Source organism: Mandrillus leucophaeus, unplaced genomic scaffold, assembly GCF_000951045.1.
Source record: "Mandrillus leucophaeus isolate KB7577 unplaced genomic scaffold, Mleu.le_1.0 Scaffold6, whole genome shotgun sequence".
In the NCBI taxonomy this organism is placed as follows: Eukaryota; Metazoa; Chordata; class Mammalia; order Primates; family Cercopithecidae; genus Mandrillus; species Mandrillus leucophaeus.
This window is the reverse complement of record NW_012106474.1, coordinates 5800409-5823967: the sequence shown is the minus strand read 5'-3', so window position 1 is coordinate 5823967 and position 23559 is coordinate 5800409.

Below are 23559 nucleotides of genomic sequence, written 5' to 3'. Positions count from 1 at the left end.
TGTGGGTGTGTGTGGGTGTGTGTGGTTGTGTGTGTGGGTGTGTGTGGTTGTGTGGATGTGGGTGTGTGTGGTTGTGTGTGTGTGTGTTGTGTGTGGTTGTGTATGGGGTGTGTGTGGTTGCGTGTGAGGTGTGTGGTTGTGTGTGTGGGTGTGTGTGGTTGTGTGTGGGTGTGTGGGTGTGTGTGGGTGTCTGTGGTTGTGTGTGTGTTGTGTGTGGTTGTGTATGTGGTGTGTGTGGTTGTGTGTGAGGTGTGTGGTTGTGTGGGTGTGTGTGGGTGTGTGTGGTTGTGTATGTGTGTCCAGGAATGGCAGGAGAGGGTAGTCACAGTTAATGCATATGTTACACTCACAGAAGACTCTTACCACCAAGGCTCAATTATTTTTCAAACTCTAAGTGCAGAAAATGTAGCCATATGGAAGAATTGGTTGATGGCAGCAAAATGATTTTTTGTTGTTCGTGTGTTTGTTGTATAGTTTGGTTGATCATGTCTACCTGGCCAAGTGTTCAACCCGCCTCCTGAGCCTCCTCCCTGGGCTGCTCAGCTCCTGGAAGGCCACGTGGCTGGCGCTGGAATGGATTTGGCCCGAGAGAGCTAAAGGTTCTCCAGAGAGAATCTTTGTCACAAATGTGTTCCTTTAGCACCAACTTACATGACATGACTTTCAGGTCAAATTCAAGTGACAATGACAGGTCTGTACCTCACACAAGGCTCCCACCATCTGCTTAGGTTTTAAGGTGAAACTGATTCTAATGATGTTTTCAGTCTGTGTGGTTTTGTGTTGAAACTAAATGCTTGCTCTAAAAGAGTACATGGGCAGGCTAATGATGATTTTGTCTCTGAGTTTGAAAGAATTCAGCCAGTGGATGGAGGGAAGGTCCCCACTGTGGAAATTAAATTTATATCCCAAGGAAAGTCAGCCTCTTTTTGGAAAATCTCAGGTAACATCCAAAATTTAGCAAATGGTTTGACCACGAACAGGCGCCACGTGGAAACCTAGGAGCAGTCAAAAGACCTGGCAGCCTCCATCCGAGGTACCTGGCTTTGTTCCTCCGTCACACACAGCTACCCGCCTAGGGGGCCTCCCCCACTCTCTAAAAGCTGAGGGGAAGCACAGACTACCCTGAGAGGTAGCTCTCAGATTTGCATATTTTTGTTCGACAAATATTTGGAATTATCCTTTCTTAATCTGAATGTCTTATCATAACAAAGACAGACCTAGAAAAAATTGATGGGTCAAGAGAGTGGTATAGATTAAAAAGTATCCAGTTGCCCAGTGTACCTTTTGTTTGCCAGAGAAAGAAGAGGGAGGAAAGGGAGGCACGGGGGGTGGAGTGAGAGGAATCATGAGTACGGATATGTTTTCCAAAGGGCACCCAAAAATGAAGCACACACAACCCTAATCATGGGTTTATGTATAAAGTACCTTAGAATTAAGTCAGAGTCACTGTAGGCTTGGAAGAGTATTCAAGGGGAAATTTAAAATGCATTCACCTCAAACTTTTGTTAGTATATTTGAAGCCATTCCACTTTAAAACTTGCCATACATTCTCATCTCAAATAACCAATCCTGCAGATTGAAGGACTTTCAATCTGCTGAATGTTCTATTTCAGGTCCTCTAGTTTCCACCACAATCTTCCACTGAAGTCTGCAGGAGCTCCTTCAGTCAGTGGCCTAGAAAACAGTATGGATTCAAGTGTGCCTGTCTCTCCTTTACTCTGATCTTTCTCACTCCCATCGCACATGGTAGCAGCGGCACCCAACCCCAGTGCACTCTGCAGGGGGAGTAGGGGATGAAGCACAAGCAAGAAAAGGGTGTTTCTCCTCCTTCCCTGCCACCACCGTTGCTGAGAAAACTTGTAGGGATGTACCCATCCCAAATGTTCATAAAATGCTCTCACACTTATAGAGCAGGTCCCTGCGTGGAAGATGAGGAAAAAATACTGGAGTTGAACAAACTGGCTCTGAATCCTGCTTTCCACGTTACAACTTTGCGCAAATTATTTAACCTCTTTGAAACTCAGTTTCTTAATTGGTAGAAGGAGCATTATCACAGTTCATTCAGCACTGCATTGAGATTTAGCGAGCTGGTGGTCAACAGCAGATAATCGATTGCATCCATTTATTGTGTCCCATCATGGACACATTCTCGAGGACAGTGGCTCTGTGATCACCCTGGCCCTCCACTGCATTGGAAATTTCTCTATTTCTTTTTGTTTGTTTGTTTTTTTAGATGAAGTCTCACTCTGTTGCCCAGGCTGGCATGCAGGGGTGCGATGTCGGCTCAATGCAACCTCCGCCTCCCTGGTTCAAGCAATTCCCCTGCCTCACCCTCCCAAGTAACTGGGATTACAGGCACACGCCACCACGCCCAGCTAATTTTTTTGTATTTTTAGTAGAGACTGGGTTTCACCATGTTGGCCAGACCGGTCTTGAACTCCTGACCTCAGGCAATCCATCTGCCTTGTCCTCCCAAAGTGCTGGGATTACAGGTATGAGCCACTGCGTCCAGCCAGAAATTTCTCTATTTCTAATGGATGATTCCCATCAAGTCAAGTCAATCTCCAGAATATCTCTGTTTAAAAATCTGTACCTTGATATTACACCCCATTTCTGTTATTCTTCATAGACAAACTACCTTAGTCCATTTTGCATTGCTATAACAGAATACCACAGACTGCCACAATACTTTAAAAACAAAAGAATTTTACTTCTTACAGTTCTGGAGGCTGGGAAGTCTAAGAGCATGGCACTGGCATCTTGTGAGAGCCTCTTGCTACATTGTAACACGATAGAGGGCATCACATGGCGAAAGGGGAAGAGGGTGACTGTTAGCTCAGGCCTCCCTTCCTTAAAAAGCCATCAATCCCATCATAGGGGCTCCACCCTGATGACCTCATCTAATCCTAATTACCTCCCAAAGGCCCCACCTGCAATCAACACATGAATTTGGAGATTACATTTTCAACACGTGAAATTTGCAGAATACATCCAAACCATAGCACAGCTTTTCAAAGATTTGTCTACAAATGCTGCCTTCATTTTTACCACTGATTTATTTCTCTTCATCCTTTAGTTTAGCTTCCACCCCCCATATGCCACTTGTCATGCAAAACCTCCATTTTATCACATTTCTGTCCTGATCTTACCTCAGGTAGCTGTCTTCATAGCTGAGCCTCCATCCTAAAAACACCGTCCTTCCTGGCTTCTGCCATTTGACTCTATTCTGGGTTTCCTTTCACTGGATAGTTACTCCTCCTCTGTCTTCTTGGTGAGATTCTCCTCCCCTTTTGAACCCTAAATATGTTGTGATCCCAAGCTTTCTCATTTTTCCTAGGAATTTAATTATCATCTTTATGCCATGAACTCTAATGTTAATCTCTAGCCCAGACTTTCTTCCAAGCTTCAGACTTTTATATCCAACTGATGTGATATCCCAGCCATCTCAAACTCAGTATGTCTGAAAAGAAACTCTTTGAAATGTACAGGCGGCACCCAGACTCCTCCTCAGTACATAGGATACCATTCATTCAGTTAACCCTAGGCATTGCACACAAATTCCCACTTTGTTTTCAGGTTCACATCCAACTCCAAGCAAACCTGGTCAATCCACTTCCTGAATGATCCCAGTCCTCCTCTTGGTTCTGTCTCCAGGTGTCCAATGTGTCCTCTCATCTTTCAGGGAGATGAATGCCAGCACCCAACAGGCCTTTCTGTACTTACTACTGTGTCTTAGCCCCTTCAGTTAACCTCTTTTTCTTTCCTGAAAACCACTCAATGATTTCCCAAATTTCTTATTATGACCTTTACAACCCTGCATGTCTTACAGGTTTTTACCTATCTTATCTCTCTAACCTCATCATAATCTACTCTTTCCCTCAACTCACTCACATGACATTTAGTTGGTTCCTAGAATATGCCACATATGCCACATTTTTTTTTAACTGAAGGGTTCTTCATACAAGCTGTTTCCTCTGTCTGGATTTCTCTTATCCAAACAATCTGTATGACTAGCCTTTTTCACACTTTGTGTCCAAGAAAACATCACACTCCATGAAGTTAGTTCCATCTCCCACATCCTGTGACAGCCTTGTTTGTTTGCTCTAGAGCAAGTTCTGTTAGTGTTGGGCTCAGACTGTCTTAACATTGTGCCCAGCACTTTGCACAATGCCTGACACATAGTAGGTCCTTAATAAATATTTGAGGAGTAGATGAAAATTATTATATTTAGTAATAAAACTTGCACTGTCTACTTCATAGGGCAAGGAAAATCAAACAGAACATGTTATTAGAAAATACTTTGTAATTGTAGTACAATTAAAGTAAAATATATTAACATTTTACCTACTATGCATATATATTGGTACATTTCAATATATGTGATATCTCATCCATAAAGGCCATTGATATTTTTTAAAGGAACGCATATATATTTTTTAAAATCCTCTTCAGCAAGTTAACTTTAAGTGCTAATACCATTAATACGGGAGCATGTTTTTATTTATCTAAAATTATAACTATTTACTTTCTGGCAAGCTGTGTTTTACCAGTTGGAATGCTTTTGTCTGTAAGTAACAAAAAAATCTACAATCAGAGCAACAACAATAACAACTTGACTCAAGCTGACTTAAAGCATAAAATAATAAGGGCCTTTATAGTCTCACATAAGAAGAATGCCAGAGGTAGGTGTACCCCAGGGTTGGTAAACACGGTCCCTCAGAGAGCTCATCTGAGGCTCAGGGTCTCAGATGGACACATCTCTGCACTCTGCTATCCTTAGACAAAGACTGTCCTTGACTCAGGCTCCTCTGAGCCCACTCTCGGCTGATGGTATAGATGAAGGTGGTGGCAGTGGATATAGGGGAAAGTGGGAGTTTTAAGATATCTTTCGAAGCTTGAAACCAAAAAACTGACTAAAGAATAGGATGACGGGGAAATGGAATTGGGGTGACCATCTAGTTTGAGAAACTGGGTGTATGGTTGGTGATTCCACTTACTGAGATGGGGAGGAAGCAGTTTGGGAGGAGGAATCAGGAATTCCATCTTAGACAGGTTACATTTGAGTTGCCTGTGAAACGTCCAGTAAGAGGTGTTCCTAAGATGATGTAATAGTCAGACATCATTTCAGAAGAAATATCTGAGTTAGGGATATAATTGGAGTCTTCTCAATTTGCAAATGACATTTATAGCTCTGGAAATGAATGAAGTCATCTAAGGAAAGAGTACTGGTAAAGAATGGAGTGTGATTAGAGAAAGCAGATGATTTCTTTCTTTTTTTAATTTAACTTTTAAGTTCAGGGGTACATGTGTTATATAGGTAAATTTGTGTCATAGGGGATTTGTTGTACGGATTATTTCCTCACCCAGGTACTAAACCTAGTATCCAACAGTTATTTTTCCTGATCCTTTCCCTCCTTCCACCCTCCACCTTACAATAGGCCCCAGTGTGTGTTGTTCCCTTCCATGTGTCCATGTGTTCTCATCATTTAGCTCCCTCTTACAAGTAAGAACATGCAGTCTTTGGTTTTCTCTTCCTGCGTTAGTTTGCTAAGGATAATGCCTTGCCACTCCATGTTCCTGAAAAGGGCATGATCTCATTCTTTCGTATGGCTGCATAGCAGTCTATGGTGTATATACAGCATATTCTCTTTATACAGTCTACTAATGATTCACAGTTAGGTTGATTCCATGATTTGGCTGTTGTGAGTAGTGCTGCAGTGAATATACACATGCATGTGTCTTTACAACAGAATGATTTATATTCCTTTAGATATATACCCAGTAATGATATCCAGTAATGGGATCATTTGGTCAAATAGTATTTCTGTTTTTAGGTCTTTGAGGAATTGCACACTATTGTGTCTTCCACAGTGGTGGAACTAATTTACACTGCCACCAACAGTGTATATGCATTCCTATTTTCTCTGTAACCTCGCCAACATCTGTTATTTTTTGACTTTTTAATAATTGCCATTCTGACTAGTGTGAGATAGTATCTCATTGTGGTTTTGATTTGCATTCCTCCAATGATCTGTGATTTGAGCTTTTTCTCATTTGCTTCTTAGCTTCATATATGTCTTTTGAAAAATGGCTGTTCATGTCCTTCGCCTGCTTTTGAATGGTATTGTTTACCTTTTTCTTGTAAATTTGTTTAAGATCCTTACAGATGCGGGATATTAGACCTTTGTAACATGCATAGTTTGCAAAAATTTTCTTCCATTCTGTAGGTTGTCTGTGCACTCTGTTGATAGTTTGCTGTGCAGAAGTTATTTAGTTTAATTAGATTCCATTTGCCAATTTTTGCTTTTGATGCAATTGCTTTGGTGTCTTTGCCATGAAATCTTTGCTCATTCTTATGTACGGAATGGTAATGCCTAGGTTGTCTTCCAAAGTTTTGATAGTTTTGGGTTTTACGTTTAAGTATTTAATCCGCCTTGAGTTAATTTTTGTATATGGTATAAAGAAGGGATCCAGTTTTAATCTTCTGCATATGGCTAGCCAGTTATCCCAGCACCATTTATTTAATTTTTGTATATGGTGTAAGGAAGGGATTCAGTTTCAGTCTTCTGCATATGACTAGTCAGTTATCACAGCACTATTTACTGAATAGGGAATCCTTTCCCCATTGCTTGTTTTTGTCAGGTTTGTTGAAGACCAGATGGTTGTAGGTGTGCAACCTTATTTCTTGGTTCTCTATTCTGTTTCGTTGGTCTATCTGTCTGTTTTTGTACCATTACCAGGCTGTTTGGGTTACTGTAGCCATGTAGTATAATTTGAAGTCAGGTAACATGATGCGTCTCCCTTTGTTCTTTTTGCTTAGGATTGCCTTGGATATTCGGAGTCTTTTTTGGTTCAAAATGAATTTTAAAATAGTTTTTTTTCTAGTTCCATGAAAAATGTCGATGTTTAGTATCCTGAAACTTTGCTGAAGTTGTTTATCAGCTGTTGGAGCTTTTGGGCCAAGACTATGGGGGTTTTATAGATAAAGATCGTGTCGTCTGCACACAGGGATAGTTTGGCTTTCTCTCTCCCTTTTTGGATGTAATTTACTTCTTTCTCTTGCCTGATTGCCCTGGCCAACACTTCCAATAATATGTTGAATAGGAGTGGTAAAAAAAGGCATCTTTGCCTTGTGCCAGTTTTCAAGGGGAATGCTTCCAGCTTTTGTCCATTCAGTATGATGTCAGTTGTGGGTCTGTCATAGATGGCTCTTATTATTTTGAGGTATGTTCCTTCAATACTGTAGTTTATTGAGAGTTTTTAACATGAAGTGGTGTTGAATTTTTTTGAAAGCCTTTTCTGCACGTATTGAGGTAATCATGTGTTTTTTGTCTTCAGTTCTGTTTATGTGATGAATCACATTTCTTGATTTGCCTGTGTTGAACATTGCAAACTTGCATCCCGGGGATAAAGCCTAGTTGATCATGGTGGATAAACTTTTTGATGTGCTACTGGGTTTGGTTTACCAGTATTTTGTTGAAGATTTTTGCATCAATGTTCATCAAGGATATTGACCTGAAGTTTTCTTTTTTCTCTTGTGTTTCTGTCGGGTTTTGGTATCAGGATAATGCTGGCTGATAGAATGAGTTAGGGATGAATCACTTCTGATCAGCTTTTTTACAATAGTTTCTGCAGGAATGGCACCAGCTCTTCTTTGTACATCTGGTAGAATTCAGCTGTTAATCTGTCTAGTCCTGGGCTTTTCTTGGTTGGCAGGCTATTTATTACCGATCAATGTCAGACCTCCTTATTGGTCTGTTCAGGGATTCAGTTTCTTCCTGGTTCAGTCTTGGGAGGGTGTATGTGTCCAGGAATTTATCTATTTCTTCTAGATATTTTAGTTAATGTGCATAGAGGTGTTAATAATATTCTCTGACTGTTACTTGTATTTCTGTGAGGTCAGTGGTAATATCCCTCTTGTTTCTGATTATGTTTATTTAAATCTTCTCTCTTTTCTTCTTTATTAACCTAGCTAGTGATCTATCTACTTTATTAATTTAAACAAAACAGTTCCTGGATTTATTGATCTTTTGAGTGGTTTTTCTTGTCCCAATCTCCTTCAGTTCACCTCTGATTTTGGTTATTTCTTGTCTTGAAGGCAGATGATTTCTTATGGAGGTGAATATTTGCTTATGTAAGGCCCAGTTTCTAGGGACCTCATTTCTACATATCTGTCCCAGAGAAATGAAAAGCTTATCTTTAACTGAAAAACCTGGGCCTGCATGTTTATGGCAACATTATTCATAATTACTCAAAACTGGAAGCAACAGAAATGAGGCCAAACCTGGAGGCTTTCTCTGACCCTTACGATCCACTAACCTCCCATGGTGCAGACGCCCGTGTGTTACTCTCACCTCTGCATCCAAGGGATCTCACTGTGCAGTGGAGATCACCAACTACCCCACGGAGGCAGACATTAAGAAGATAGGCAGAACACGCATTATTATTCCCAGAAGGGCGGTTGTTCATAAATCTGAAACCAAACTATTAAATAACAACAGCTGTAGGGTTGCTCTTAACCCATAACATAACAGAAATGTCCCCAGTTATTCTGACCAAGGTCTGCACAGAGTCAGCACTAGAACTCTGATGCAATCCCACTAGAAAATACTGGATAAGCTTTTCTCTTAAAATGTTAGGGAATTTGAGAAACAGAGTCACATCACATACTTCAACAGAATACAGTTCAACAAACTCAACCTATCTTCATCACACGTTTTAAAACCGAATTATGTATGCAACTCCTTTCTGTAAAACAAATACTTTTTTTTTTTTTTTGAGACAGAGTCTCCCTCTGTTGCCCAGACTAGATTGCAGTGGCGACATCTCTGCTCACTGCAACCTCCGCCTCCCGGGTTCAAGCAATTCTCTGCCTCCACCTCCCGACCAGCTGGGATTACAGGCACGCGCCACCACACCAGGCTAATTTTTGTATTTTTAGTAGAGACGGGGTTTCACCATCTTGGCCAGGCTGGTCTCGAACTCCTGACCTCGTGATCCACCCACCTCGGACTCCCAAAGTGCTGGGATTACAGGCGTGAGCCACCGCGCCCGGCCAAAACAAACACTTTTACTACGATTGAAAAATAGAAGTTTCCAATTCAATTTTGCAACTAGAAAACAATAATAATAATAATGTAGTGCCTTCATGTTAAACTTTGGAACAAGCCAGAGAAGTTGCTTGCTCTGGTGAAAAATTTCTGTAGAACCTTAAGGCTGTTGGCAGCGAACACCGAGACTTCTGAGGCAAGTGGGGGCTCCCTCTGGCGGCTGCTCCGGATGGCTGCTCCGGGATTGCGCGGACCTCCGAGCTACACCGTCTCAAACCAACGGAAGCCAGCAGGAACCTGCCTTAGACGTGGCAAATAATCTAGCCAAGCACCGTGGACAGAGAGAGTTGCAAGAAAAATGGTGGCATAAAGTAACTGATCACTAATATTTCACTTACGAAGTGACCCCTTGCAGGGAATGAGACCACACAACTTCTCCCATAGGCCTGGTGGTCAGAGAGGCTGGATCAAGATTCTCTACAGCCCAGCGAGAAGCCACGCGAACACACCCCTGTGTGGCTATCCGTGACCTGGCAGCCTGCAGAATTTCTGGGCCAGAGACGTCCTCATTCTGTTGGAATATCCAGGTATCTGCCCTCCAAATGTCCTTATCTTCCGGGAACCCCTCTTTTTCTAACATTCCTCTAAATGAAATTCCGTGTCTGCTACAACACAGAAAGAGAGGAGTAACAAGAAAAACTACTTACCAACTAATAAGAAGTCCCTGGAGCCGCTCGATTTTAATCTTCTCAAGGGATGAGAATGTGTCTCGTGCTTCTTAGCATCTGAAACGCAGCCCTCGCTAACGGTTCAGTTTCACTGGACGTACTCCCAGGATCATAGATGGCAGCCGGGGAAGGCAGTGAGGGTGGAAATGTCTCACTAGGCTGAATTGAAGTGAGGCCTACCCGTTGCCTCCTTTGCATGTGTTTAAGTATTAAAAGAATCTAGTAATTTGCCCCTAAGAGATAATCAAACAAGAAAACAAAGGTGTATGTGCCAGGATTTGAATCTTAGCTTAATTTGAAATAACGGAAAATTGGAAGTCAATTCATGTCCATCAGCGTGGGACTAGCCACCTGCCAGTGGGTTACATCCCTGGAGGGAAATGACCCAACCATGGAGAGAACAATGTTCATTGATGGCATTAGCATGGCAAGAACTCCATGGTGCATTGCATCATGAAGAAAGCTGCCCGGCACAATGAGATGTGATTGACGTCGACGTGTCTGTACTTGTGCAAAGAGAGATTTGGGAAAAGAAGTTTACTGAAATGTTAACAATGGGTTACAAGTTTTTAAGTGATTTTAATTTCTTTTTTTAAAATTTTCTATTAGGCTTGGATTTCCTCCATAGGTATGCATCATCTACGTCAGCAGTCCCCAACCTTTTTGGCACCAGGGACGGGTTTTGTGAAAGAACATGTTTCCACGGACCAGGAGTGGGAGGGACGGTTTCAGGATAATTCAAGGACACTACGTTTATCATTAGATAAAAACTGTAGTGCTTTTTTGCATTTGCTCAAACTTGTTTTGAGCCCCTAATATGTGTCAGTCACTAAGGATTAAATTATTAGCAAAAATTAAATAAAAATAAAAATAGCTGGGCATGGTGGCTTCTGCCTGTAATCTCAGCCTTACGGGAGGCCAAGAGAGGTGGATCTGGACCCTCTGCTCTATTCTTGTCACAGTTACAAGGTGAGCTTTCTTTAAAAGATTATTTGACTAACAATTGGCCTCACCCATTCAGTTGTGAGCTTCGTGAACACATGCATCATTTCTCTTTTTTGAGACAGAGTCTCACTCTGCCAGCCATGCTGCAATGCCATGGTGCAATCCTGGCTCACTGCAACCTCCGCCTCCCGGGTTTAGGTGGTCCATCCACCTCAGCCTGCTGAGTAGCTGGGACTACAGGTGAAGGCCACCATGCCTGGCTGATTATTGTATTTGTTGCAGAGACAGCGTTTCATCAAACGATCCACCTTTTAAAAATAATTATAACAGCCAGGTGTGGTGGCTCACGCCTGTAATCCTAGCACTTTGGAGGCCGAGGTGGGCAGATCACAAGGTCAAGAGATCGAGACCATCCTGGCCAACGTAGTGAAACTCCATCTCTACAAAAAATACAAAGATTAGCTGGGCGTGGTGGTGGGTGCCTGTGGTCCCAGCTACTCAGGAGGCTGAGGCAGGAGAATTGCTTGAACCCAGGGGACAGAGGTTGCCATAAGCAAAGATAGTGCCTTTGCACTCCAGCCCGGCAACAGAGGGAGACTCCATCTCAAATAATAATAATAATAATAACAGTAACACTTGGACTGTGGAAACACAAATTACTTTACCAATCTGAAAGTTGCATTTTGTACTTTTTGCTTTGATTGCACATTTTGAAACAATAAATGCCTCACAATTTTTCCTTGACTGTTATTTCGTTTTCTTTATTCCTCAAAGATACTATAGACATTGGAGGAAACACCAGAGACCATAAAGGGATGGTTCATTGTGAGAAAAGGTAAGACACGTAAGTCCCTCTACTTGAAAGCCCAAAACCTTGTTTTTCATCAGGCACATGGCATGCATGATCAAACAGATTAGTTTGGTTCTAATTGGTAAACCATTAATAAGCCATAGAATATATTCAAGGTCATTCAGAAAGATACACAAGCAAATCCACAAAAGGGGATTAGAAACCCAGTGTGTTCGGCTGTTCTTGCATTGCTATAATGAAATACTTGAGGCCGGGTAATTTATAAATAAAATAGTTTAATTGACTCATGGTTCTGCAGGCTTTACAGAAAGTGTGGGGCCAGCATCTGCTGGGCTTCTGGTGAGGGACTCAGGAAGCTTACAATCATGGCAGAAGGCAAAGGGGGAGTAGATATCTCACATAATGAGAACAGGAGCAGGAGAAGGTGGGGTCGGAGAGATGCCACACACTTTTAAACAGCCAGATCTCATGATAATTCACTCACTCTCACGAGGATAGCACCAAACCATTCCTGAGAAATCCACCCCCAAGACCCAAATACCTTCCACCAGACCCCAGACTGGGGATTATATCTCAACATAAGATTTGGAGGGACCATCCAAACTATATTATTCTGCCCCTGGCCCCCCAAATCTCAGGTCCTTCTCACATTGTAAAATAATATCTTCTCCATAGTCCCTCAGACTCTTAACTCATTCCAGCTTTAACTCAGAAGTCCCAAATCCAAATGAGTTCCTTCCACCTGTGAGCCTGTGAAATCACAACAAGTTATTTACTTCTGAGCTACAATGGGAGTACAAGAATTGGGTAAATATTCCTGTTCCAAAAGGTAGAAATTTGCCAAAAGAAAAGGGCTACAGGCCCCACACTAAAACCCAGCAGGACAGTCATTAAATCTTAAAGTTCCAAAATAATCCCATTCAACTCCATGTCCCACATCCAGGGCACACAGGTGCAAGGGATGGTCTCCCAAGGTTTTGAGTAGCTCCATCCCTGTGTCTTTGCAGGGCAAAGCCCCTGCAGCTACTCTCACAGGCTGGAGTTGAGTGCCTGCAGCTTTTCCAGGTGCAGGGTGCAAGCTGCTGATGGATCTACCATACTGGGGTCTGTAGTACACAGCACTTTTCCCACAACTCTACTAGGCAGTGCCCCAGTGGGGACTCTGTATGGTGTCTCCAACCAAACACTTCCCCTTGACACTACCATAGTAAAAGCTCTCTGTGAGGACTCCACCCCTGCAGCAGACTTCTGCCAGGTCACCCAGACTTTTCCATACCTCCATGGAAATCTAAGGGGAGGCTGCCAAGCCTTCTTCACCCTTGCATTCTCTGTGCCTTCAGGCTTAACACTACATAGAAGCACCAAGGCTTATGGCTCGTACCCTTTGTAACAGCAACCAGAGCAGCCAGGATGTGGGGACCACTGTCCCAAGGCTGTGCAGGGCATTGGGGTCCTGGGCCTGGCCAACAGAGCCATTCTTCCCTCCTAGGCCTCTGGACCTGTGATGGGTGGGGCTGTCTGAAACAACTCTGAAATGGCTTTGAGGCCTTTTCCCCATTGCCTTGACTGTCAGCACCTTGTTCCCTTTTAGTCATGCAAATCTTTCTAGCAAGTGGATGCTCCACAGCCCACTTTGATTCTTCTCCTGATAATGCTTTTTCTTTATCTGTCACATGGCCAGGCGTTAAATTTTCCAAACTTCTCCACACTGCTTCCCCTTTAAATATAACTTCCAACTTTAAGTCATTTATTTGCTGCCATATCTGAGCATAGGGTGTTAGAAGCACCCAGATTAGAAGCAGCCAGGTCACATGTTGAACACTTTATTGCTTAGAAATTTCTTCCTCCAGATACCCTAAGTCATCACTCTTAAGTTCAAACTTCCACAAATCCCTAGGGCATGAACACAATATGGCCAAGTTATTATCACTATCAGCATTTTGGTCACAACCATTTAGCCAGTCTCTAAGAAGTTCCAAACTTTACCTCATCTTCCTGTCTTCTTCTGAGCCCTCCAGACTCTTCCATCCTCTGCCCATTAACCAATTCTAAAGTTGCTTCCACATTTTCAGGTATCTTTATAGCAACACCCCACTCCTTGGTACCAATTTTCTGTGTTAGCCCATTCTTACATTGCTGTAAAGAATTACCTGAAGCTGGGTAATTTATAGGGAAAAGAGGTTTAATTGGCTCATAGTTCTGTAGTCTGTACAGAAGGCAGGGTGCTCACATCTACTTGGCTTCTGGGGAAGCCTCAATAAGCTTCTAATCGTGTGGAAGGCAAAGTGTGAGCACAAGTCTCACGTGGCAAGAGCAGGAGCAAAACAGAGGGTGAGGGGGATGTACCACATGCTTCTAAACAATCAGATCTCTCAAGAACTCACTCACACTTGGAAGGATAGTACCACACCATTCATGAGGAATCCACTCCCATGAGCTAAACACCTCCCACCAGGCTCTACTTCCAACAATGAGGATTGCATGTTAACATGAGATTTGCAGGTGACATAAACTATACTACCCACAAATGGTCCAACTTCGAGGTCTTGCAGTATCTGAGGTAATGTGTGCACTGCTCAGGATCACAGATGCTTCTAAAAACAAGGGTCAGTGAGAGAGATATATTGATCCCAGCTTTTAGTACCAAGAGGAAGAAAAGGAGCCAGAGTTTAAATGTTGTCAGTTCTCAAACACAGAGATGAAGGCTCAGGGAATAACCTTAGAAGAAAGATATCGCATTGTCAGAAGACTGAAAGTAATCAAAAGAAATTTTTAAAAAATGGTGGAGGATGAGGTGAGGTTTCAAGAAACTTACTGCATAGGTTTTTAAAAATCAACCAAATGTCCTCGAAGTTTAACAGTCGTTTACTATGAAGCATAATTACTGAAAATATTGGGCTATATTAATAGAGGCATATTTGTCAGATTATGGAAGCCCATGATCCCACTATAAGAATCACAACTTTGAATATTTGTTATTTCTTAATTTTTGCAACAACTGTGGGAGGCAAATAACTAAGGAGGCCCTGAATCCCAGTTTTTAGAGGAACAGGCATGCATCGGTTTTGTAACCTTGGGAAATTATTTTACCAGCTCCACGGAGTTGTTAATAGAAGAATTCCTGAGCTGATACATGAAAAGCACTTACTTGGTGTAGGGCTGGGACTTAGTAAATAATAAATAGCAGCAATCATTTGATTATTTGACAAACAAGAAACATAGATTCCTCTCCTTATGTGGTTTGTCCAAGATTCCACAGTTGGAAGAAGTTGAGCCAGGGCTGAAATCCAGGCTCAGCTCTGTTTTAAATCCCAAGTCCTCTCTTCACCCACTTCTCAGCTGCCTTTTCCCTTGATCTCACTATGCTAATGTCACAGACAGACCTTTGCTTTGCCAAGATCTGATGTTGACATCATACCCCATGCTATCCCCAGGCTTCTTCCTTGAGAGATTGAATGTTTCCATGTTGCTTACATCTCCAGTGGTCACTTACATCTCCCTGACCATCTACTCTGCTAAGTACATTTCCTTTGCTTGCAAAATACTTAAACAATAAACAAACAAATATGCAGATAAACACACCTTTGCACCTTCCTGCCAGCTCCTCATCCAGCTCTATCTTGTTCCTTTGCGGCATGCACAAGTTAATGAAGAACAGGCCCCTGTCTACCCCCTGCACCATCCTCTCTCTCTTTAGCCCTTGCAGTCTGGCTCTAATCCTCCTTTGTGTGGAAACCCAGAGGTCCGGTGACCATTGCTATAGCTGAGTCATTGCTCTGTCTTCTGTTTGTCAACTTTGACAGCACCAAGAACCTCTCAGCACCCCACAAGCCTGCTGCCCCGGGCTTCATGCCTCCATTTTGTGCTTTCTTGTCTCACTCTAATTTTGCCAACTTGTTTGGTTTCTTTTCTTGACTCTTCTTCCTACTCTCTCCGGACTGGCTCAATTTCTTTTAAGAATTTCAGAATCGTAAGAAATCTAAAAAGTTATCTGGGCCGGGCGCGGTGGCTCAAGCCTGTAATCCCAGCACTTTGGGAGGCTGAGATGGGCGGATCACGAGGTCAGGAGATCGAGACCATCCTGGCTAACACGTGAAACCCCGTCTCTACTAAAAATACAAAAAACTAGCCAGGCGAGGTGGCGGCGCCTGTAGTCCCAGCTACTCGGGAGGCTGAGGCAGGAGAATGGCGTGAACCCGGGAGGCGGAGCTTGCAGTGAGCTGAGATCGCGCCACTGCACCCCAGCCTGGGTGACAGAGCCAGACTTCGTCTCAAACAAACAAACAAACAAACAAACAAATGTTATCTGGTTCAATATCGATCCACTGTCTCCTCCACTGCCGCCAATATCCCCGGCTGGTGCAGCTCTAGGCCCTGCAGTGGTGGCGGTGGGCTCTCCCTGCCCCGTGTGCTGGGCAGTGCACCTTTACCTGGCTGCGGATGTCGGGGAGCGCCTATTCATTCCATCCACATTGCCTTGCCACAGTTTCTTTTACTCTGCCCTGTGAGATCTTCCCTGGCCCCTGCACCATCACCCCAGACTCTGAAGGCTCTCACCTCTCCCTCATCTCCCCCCACAACCCTGAGTTTTCCTCTCTTCAGATAACAGCCCAATTTCTTTACCTGGATTCATTAAATATGCCTTCTTTTTCTCCACTCTCCTGTCACCGCACCCATTCCAACTTACCCATCCGTAAACTCTGAATTTTGCTTGCCTCAAAGAATCTGCACACAGTAGAGCAGGGTGCTCACCACTCTAGTTCTGGGGCAGACACAGGTGGGTGGGTAGGTCCTCAGCTGGAATGAGGTCCCAGGAGCTAAGTTATTGGGTAGCTAAGGCGGAAAAGTAGTGTTCTACCTAACATAGAATAGATAGATGATGACAAACTGATGGCCGACTGGCTGGCTGACTGCTTAGGTGACTGACTGGAAGGCTGGCTGGCTGGATGGATGGATGGATGGATGAATGGATGCATGGGTGGATGGATATGGATGGATGGATGGATGGATGGATGGATGAATGGATGGATGGATGGTTGGGGGATGGATGAATGGATGAATGGATGCATGGATGGATGGATATGGATGGATGGATGGATGGATGGATGGATGGATGGATGGATGGATGGATGCATGGATGGATGGATATGGATGGATGGATGGATGGATGGATGGATGGATGGATGGATGGATGGATGGATGAATGGATGCATGGATGGATGGATATGGATGGATGGATGGATGGATGGATGGATGGATGGATGGATGGATGGATATGGATGATTACATGGATGGATGGATGGTTGGGGGATGGATATACAGATAGGTAGATAGATATATAGATAGACTGGATTCGTACACAAGAAACAAAGTCAGAACTACAGATAAGCAAAATAAGTTGTTTACTGAAGTGTGCAGAAAGCTGACCAGAAACAGTAACTGTGAGTTTGAACCTAGGTGCTCGACATGGGTGTGGAGTTTGTCACACTGCAGTTGTGAGTAAGATGTGAGGGGCAGTCACTTCTTGTCATCCTGATCACGTGGTTGTGCCATGTCTTGTTCCAGGTCTCTGCTTCTCCATCTGTTTTTCTCAAACCCTTTACCACACTCTGAAATTATCCCTTTTGACTTCCTTTTTTTTTTTTTTTTCTTCTATACGCCACCCCACTGCTGGGAAGGCAACTGTCTTGTTCACAGTAGTAGCACAGTACCTGGCATGTAGCAGCAGCTACATTGGTCGTACTGTAAGTGAGTATTGGTCGGACCTGTAAGTGGTTTAATAAATTGATAGATTCTGTGCACACACAGAAGAGGGAGCACTAACACAGCGAAATTAAAAATACAAAGGCATAAGCAGCTTTGCTGGTGCTGTCACGCCATCGTGTGGCCTTTTTGACTATTGCGGCTACAGGCTCATGGCTGTGTTTATATCATGAGGATAATACCTGTTTGCCTCCTTTGCCGGTGGGATGAAGTCAGAGGCTGATAGGACTTACTGCACTCACCTGCTTCTCCTGTAACTATCTTTCTTTGTGCTCTCTTTAGAGCTGGTGTTTCTTGAGGTGCACGTTTGGCTTCTGCTTTTCTCATTGTGAAGTATTCGTTGATCCATTACACCTGGTTGCAAATGACTACTAATTCCAAATCTCAATCCCCAAGTTCACACTCCTCATATCAGCATTTAAAGTGACAAAGCTCTCTAAACACTGCTTCAACTGCATCCCACAAATTTTAGTATGTTGTATTTTTGTTGTCATGCCCATCAAAATACTTACTAGTTTCCCCCTTGATTTCATTTTTGACCCATGAACTATTTAGAAGTGTGTTCTTTAGTTGCCAGATATTTAAAGGGTTTTTCTAGATATCTCGTTACTAATTTCTAAATAAAATCCATTGTGTTCAGAAAATATACTCTGTAGGACTTCGATGCTTTTAATGAGACTTGTTTTACGTCCACCAGCCTGTCTATCTTAGCAAGTGTATTATGTGCATTGGAAAACAATGTGTTATTTTACAGTTGCTGAATGTAGTGTTCTATGAATATCACTGAGATGAAAGGGGTGGTGTGTTGTTCACATCATCCCTGTCTTTGCTGATTTTTTGTCAGTTTGTTATATCAATTGCAGAAAGAGATATATTTAAAAATTCTTAGCTATAATTATGAAGTTGTCAGTATTTCCTAGTTCTTGTCATTTTGCTTTATGTATCTAAGGCTGTGTATTAAGTACAAACACATAGTTAACCGCTAAATATTCTTGATGAATTGTCACTTTGTGATTATGATAATGAAATGTCTCTAGTAATGTTCTGATACTACATTTGCCACTCTGGCCTTATTATCCGTGTCATTTGCTCATGGTATGTCTTTTTTAGTCCATTTGTTTCAACTTATCTTTGTCTTTACATTTAAAGCGTGTTTTTTTGTTTTGTTTTTTTTTGTTTTTTTTTTTGAGGCAGAGTCTCACTCTGTCACGCAGGCTGGAGAGCAATGGCGCTCACTGAAACCTCCATTTCCAGGGTTCAAGTGATTCTCATTCTCCTGTCTCACTCTCCCAAGTAGCTGGGATTACAAGCACCTGCCACCATGCCCAGCTAATTTTTGTATTTTTAGTAGAGATGGGGTTTTGCCATTTTGGTCAGGCTAGTCTTGAACTCGTGACTTCAGTTGATCCACAAGTGTCGGCCTCCCAAAGTGCTGGGATTACAGGTGTGAGCCACTGAGCCTGGCTAAGGCATGTCTCTCGTAGTCAGCATATAGTATGCTATTATTTTTTATCCATTCCAGCAATCTCTGACTTTTGATTAGTGTGTTTAGACTATTAACATTTACTGTAAGTATGAATATGGTTGGTTTAAGACTTCCATTTTATTACTTATTTTCCATTTGTTCCCTTTGCTTTGGTTTCTTGAATCCCCCTTTCCTCCTTTCTTTGGATAATTTAATTTTTTTGTATTTCATTTTAATTCATCTATGGGCTTTTCAGCTACATCCTATACATGTTTTAGTGTTTGCCCTATAAGTTAAAATATATATACCTAATTTTTCACATTTGACTTAGAGTTAACTTGTCTCACTTTAAGTAAAACAAAGAAAACTTGCAGACATATTGGACCCTCTACCACTACTACCCGCATTGACTTGTATGCTGTAGATGTCATAGATTATGTCTACACACATTGAAAACCCCACCAGGCAATGTTATAATTTTTGCTTTTAATAGTCATAAGTATTTGAGAGAAGTTCAAAGGAAAAAAATATTATCCCAGCTATTTATAATTTACTTCCCTTTATTACTGAAAAGGCAAGTTTCTCTCAAGTGTCACTTTTCTGCAGCATGAAGAACTTCATTTTGAATTTCTTGTAGAGTGGGTCTGCAGGTGATGTTTTCTTATGTTTCTTTCATCTGAGAATATCTTGACATTGATTTTATTCCTGAATTCCTTTCTTCTTTACATATGTAATATGTATATGTGTGTGTGTGTGTGTGTGTGTGTGTGTGTGTGTGTGTATAGAGAGAGAGAGAGAATGAGAGAGAGAGTGTCTCACTCTGTTTCCTAGACTGGAGTGCAGTGGCACAATCTCAGCTCACTGCAACCTCCACCTCCCAGGTTCAAGTGATTCTCATGTCTCAGCCTCCCAAGTAGCTGGGACTACAAGTGTGCAACAACACACCTGACTCATTTTTGTATTTTTAGTAGAGATGGGGTTTTGCCATGTTAGCCAGGCTGGTCTCGAACGCCTAGTCTCGAGTGATCCACCTGCCTCAGCCTCCCAAAGTGCAGGAATTACAAGCATGAGCCACCATGCTTGTTCCTGAAGGATACTTTTGCTCAATATAGAATTCTGGATTGATGGTTCTTTTCTTTCAGTAAATATGTTGTTTTAATATCTTCTGGTCTTCACAGTTTCTAATGTGACATCTAATAATTCTAATTATTATCTCCCTGGATGTGGCATTTTTCTCTAGCTACTTTAAAGAATTTTTCTTTGTATTTGGATTTCAACAATTTGATTATAATTGTTTTCTTTGAGTGTATCTTTCACCAAATTGGGAACATTTTTAGCCACTATTTCTTCAAATATTTTTTTCTGCACCAATCTCTTTCTGATCCTCTGGAACTTCAGTGACACATATTTTAGACCTTTTGACATTTGCTTATTATTTCCTGCATTTTGTCATTTTTTTCAGTAATGTTTCTCTTTGTCCTTCAGATTGGATTATTTTTATTGATTTACCTTTAGATTCTCTGACACTTTATTCTGTTTTCTCCATTCTGCTATTGAACTCATCCAATGTATTTTTAACTTTGGTTTATTTGTTTTTCAGGTCTAAGTTTTTATAGTGGCTCTTTTTAATAATTTCTATTTTTTCTTGTGGTCACTACTATCATTCTGTTTATTCCAATTGTATTTACCATTACTTTATAAAGCGTAGTGACAATAGTTGCTATAAAGTCCTGTCTAGTAATGTTAACATCTGTATATCTTGGGGTTGACATCTGTTTATTGTTTCTTCACTTGAAGATTAGTCACATTTTTTTCTAATTCTTTGTATAAAATTTTGGATTGTTTAATAGATATTTGAATGATACATTGATTCTGAGACCCATTACAATCCTCTTAAGAATATTGATGCTTTTGTTTTAATAGGCAATTAGCCAAGTTAGATTCTGACCACAAACTTAGTCTTTAGTCTTGTTTTCTTGTGGGCAGAGTTTCTACTCTCAGTTTCATTCTCACATTTTTTGTTATGCTTCTTTGTATCTGTTCTGCCCATTCACAGCTAAGGCCTAACAACAAGTTTGTCTAAGTTCAAAAGCAAAGTTAGAAATACCCTTCTTTGACTTTTTTGTCCACACTGGTATTGCTATCTCAGACAACTATGATATTAAACAACTGTATTTATTGTTTTTGACAAATGCTCTGAGGATAGAGCTATCACCACTGAGCAAGCTCTGCATCAGAGCAATTAAAGATAAGTTCTGTGAATGGGTCTTTTTCAAGACTGGCCTGATGGGCCAGACATTGACAAGTCTCTTGGTTGCTTCCAAACTTTGGCAATTATTTTAAAAATGGGACTCTAAGCATTTGTGGGCAGGTTGTTGTGTGGACATTTTGTGGAGCAGAGAGCGGTGAGGTTCCTACACATCACTGTGTAACTATTTTCCTGTAAATTACAGGACTCTGAAATTTACTTATGGACTCTGAAAAGTCACAAAATCAGGTGAATTGTGAAGGGGAGTAAAAAGTTGAGGAAACTACATGAAATTGAGTACATTTCCTGACGAATTTTAACAAGGATGCCAAGGCAATAAAATGGGGGAAAAATTGTCTTTTCCACAAACAATGCTGAGAAAATAAGATATCAGCATCTAAAAGAATGAAGTTGGAAACTTCCTCACACCACACACAAAAATCAACTTAAAATGTATATAAAATCAACATGTAAGAGGCAAACATATAAAACTCTTAGAAGAAAATATAGAAATAACTTTTCATGACCTTGAGTTGGGCAATGTTTTCTTAGATATGACACCAAAAGCACAAGTAACAACAGAAAAAAAAAATAGATTGTACTTCATTAAAATTTAAAACATTAGGCATCCAGGCCGGGCGCGGTGGCTCAAGCCTGTAATCCTAGCACTTTGGGAGGCCGAGACGGGCGGATCACGAGGTCAGGAGATCGAGACCATCCTGGCTAACATGGTGAAACCCCGTCTCTACTAAAAAAAATACAAAAACCTAGCCGGGCGAGGTGGCGGGCGCCTGTAGTCCCAGCTACTCGGGAGGCTGAGGCAGGAGAATGGCGTAAACCCAGGAGGCGGAGCTTGCAGTGAGCTGAGATCCGGTCACTGCCCTCCAGCCTGGGCCACAGAGCGAGACTCCGTCTCAAAAAAAAAACAAACAAACAAACAAACAAAAAAACATTAGGCATCCAAAGACATCACCAAAAACATGGACAGATAACCTATAAAATGGGAGAAACATTTGCAAATCATGTACTGCATAAGAGATTTGTATCTAGAATATATGAAGAACTCTAACAACTCAACAATAAAAGGTAGTCCATTTTTTTAAGTGGCCAAAGGATTTGAACAGGCATTTTCCAAATAAAATATAGAAAGAGCCAATAAGCACATGAAAAATTAATCAGTAAGGAAGTGCAAACAAAACCATAATGTTATACTGCTTCACATCTGCTAGGATGGCTAAAAAAGTTTTTAACACAATAACAATTGTTGGTGAGGATATAGATACATTAGAACCCTCATACATTGCTGAAGGGATTGTAAAATGATGCAGCAACTTTGGAAGCATTTTGGCAGTTCTTCAAAACATTAAATATGCAGTCACTATGACCCAGTAATTCTTAAGAATATATTCAAGAGAAATGAAAATAAATATCCACATAAAAACTTGTATGCAAATGTCTATAACAGTATTATTCCAAAAAGCCAAAAGGTAGAAACAACCAAAATGTCCATTGGAGGATGAATGGGAAAAGAAAACATGGAATCCATACAGTGAAATGGAAAATAAAAATGAATGAAATACTGATACACACTGCAATTTGGATGAATTCTGAAAACATTACATTACGTGAGAAAAGCCAATGACAAAATACCACATACTGTATGATTCCATTTATTTAAAATGTCCAGAATAGGCAACTCTATAAACATAGAAGACAGATTTGTGGTTTCCAGGGGATAAGAGAAGATGGAATGGGGAGTGATTGCTAGTGTGTAAGAATTGATGAAAATAACCTAGCATTAGATAGCAGTGCTGGTTGCACAACCTTGAATATACTAAAAAACACTGAATTGAACATGTAAAGGGGATTAATGTATTGTATGTGAATATTATGTCAATAAAGCAGTTATTTTTCACCTATCAATGGTAATGTCTAGTGATAGTGCTGACGAGAGTGTAGTTAAGAAGGTATTCTGTATGCTGAAATGAGTTGTGCAAATTGGTACAGCCTCTTTCAGGGTCAATTTTGTAGTTTTTATTAAATTTAATATGCATATACCCTTTGGCCCAGAATTTCCAATTCTAGGAAAATATTCTACTAGTAAAATTCATATATGTACACAGTGAAGATTTGGTAGATCTTTGTGTGTTAATATAAAATGATCTATATAAGATATTTTGTTGAGCTGAAAAAATTTGAATAAGGTCTATGCAAGAGACCTTATTCTAATTTTTGAAAAAGCTCTACAATATTTTTCCAATGTTAATTTCCAGATTTTGATTGCTATAATGGTTATGTGAGTTGTTAATATGAGGGTAAGCTGGTGAAGGATATATGGGAACCTTGTGCTATTTTTGTAAATCTAAGATTATGCAATATAAAACTAAAGTACCATAATAACTTTGGTAAAAATATGTATGTTGTGAAAACATAGCTATTGAATGGAAATGAACACCCAATTTAAGAGAATGGTTTTCTGCTATCATAAGTGCAGAGAACACAATGAGAGAGGTGTACAGTAGAGATTTCAACTATACTTGCAACATTTC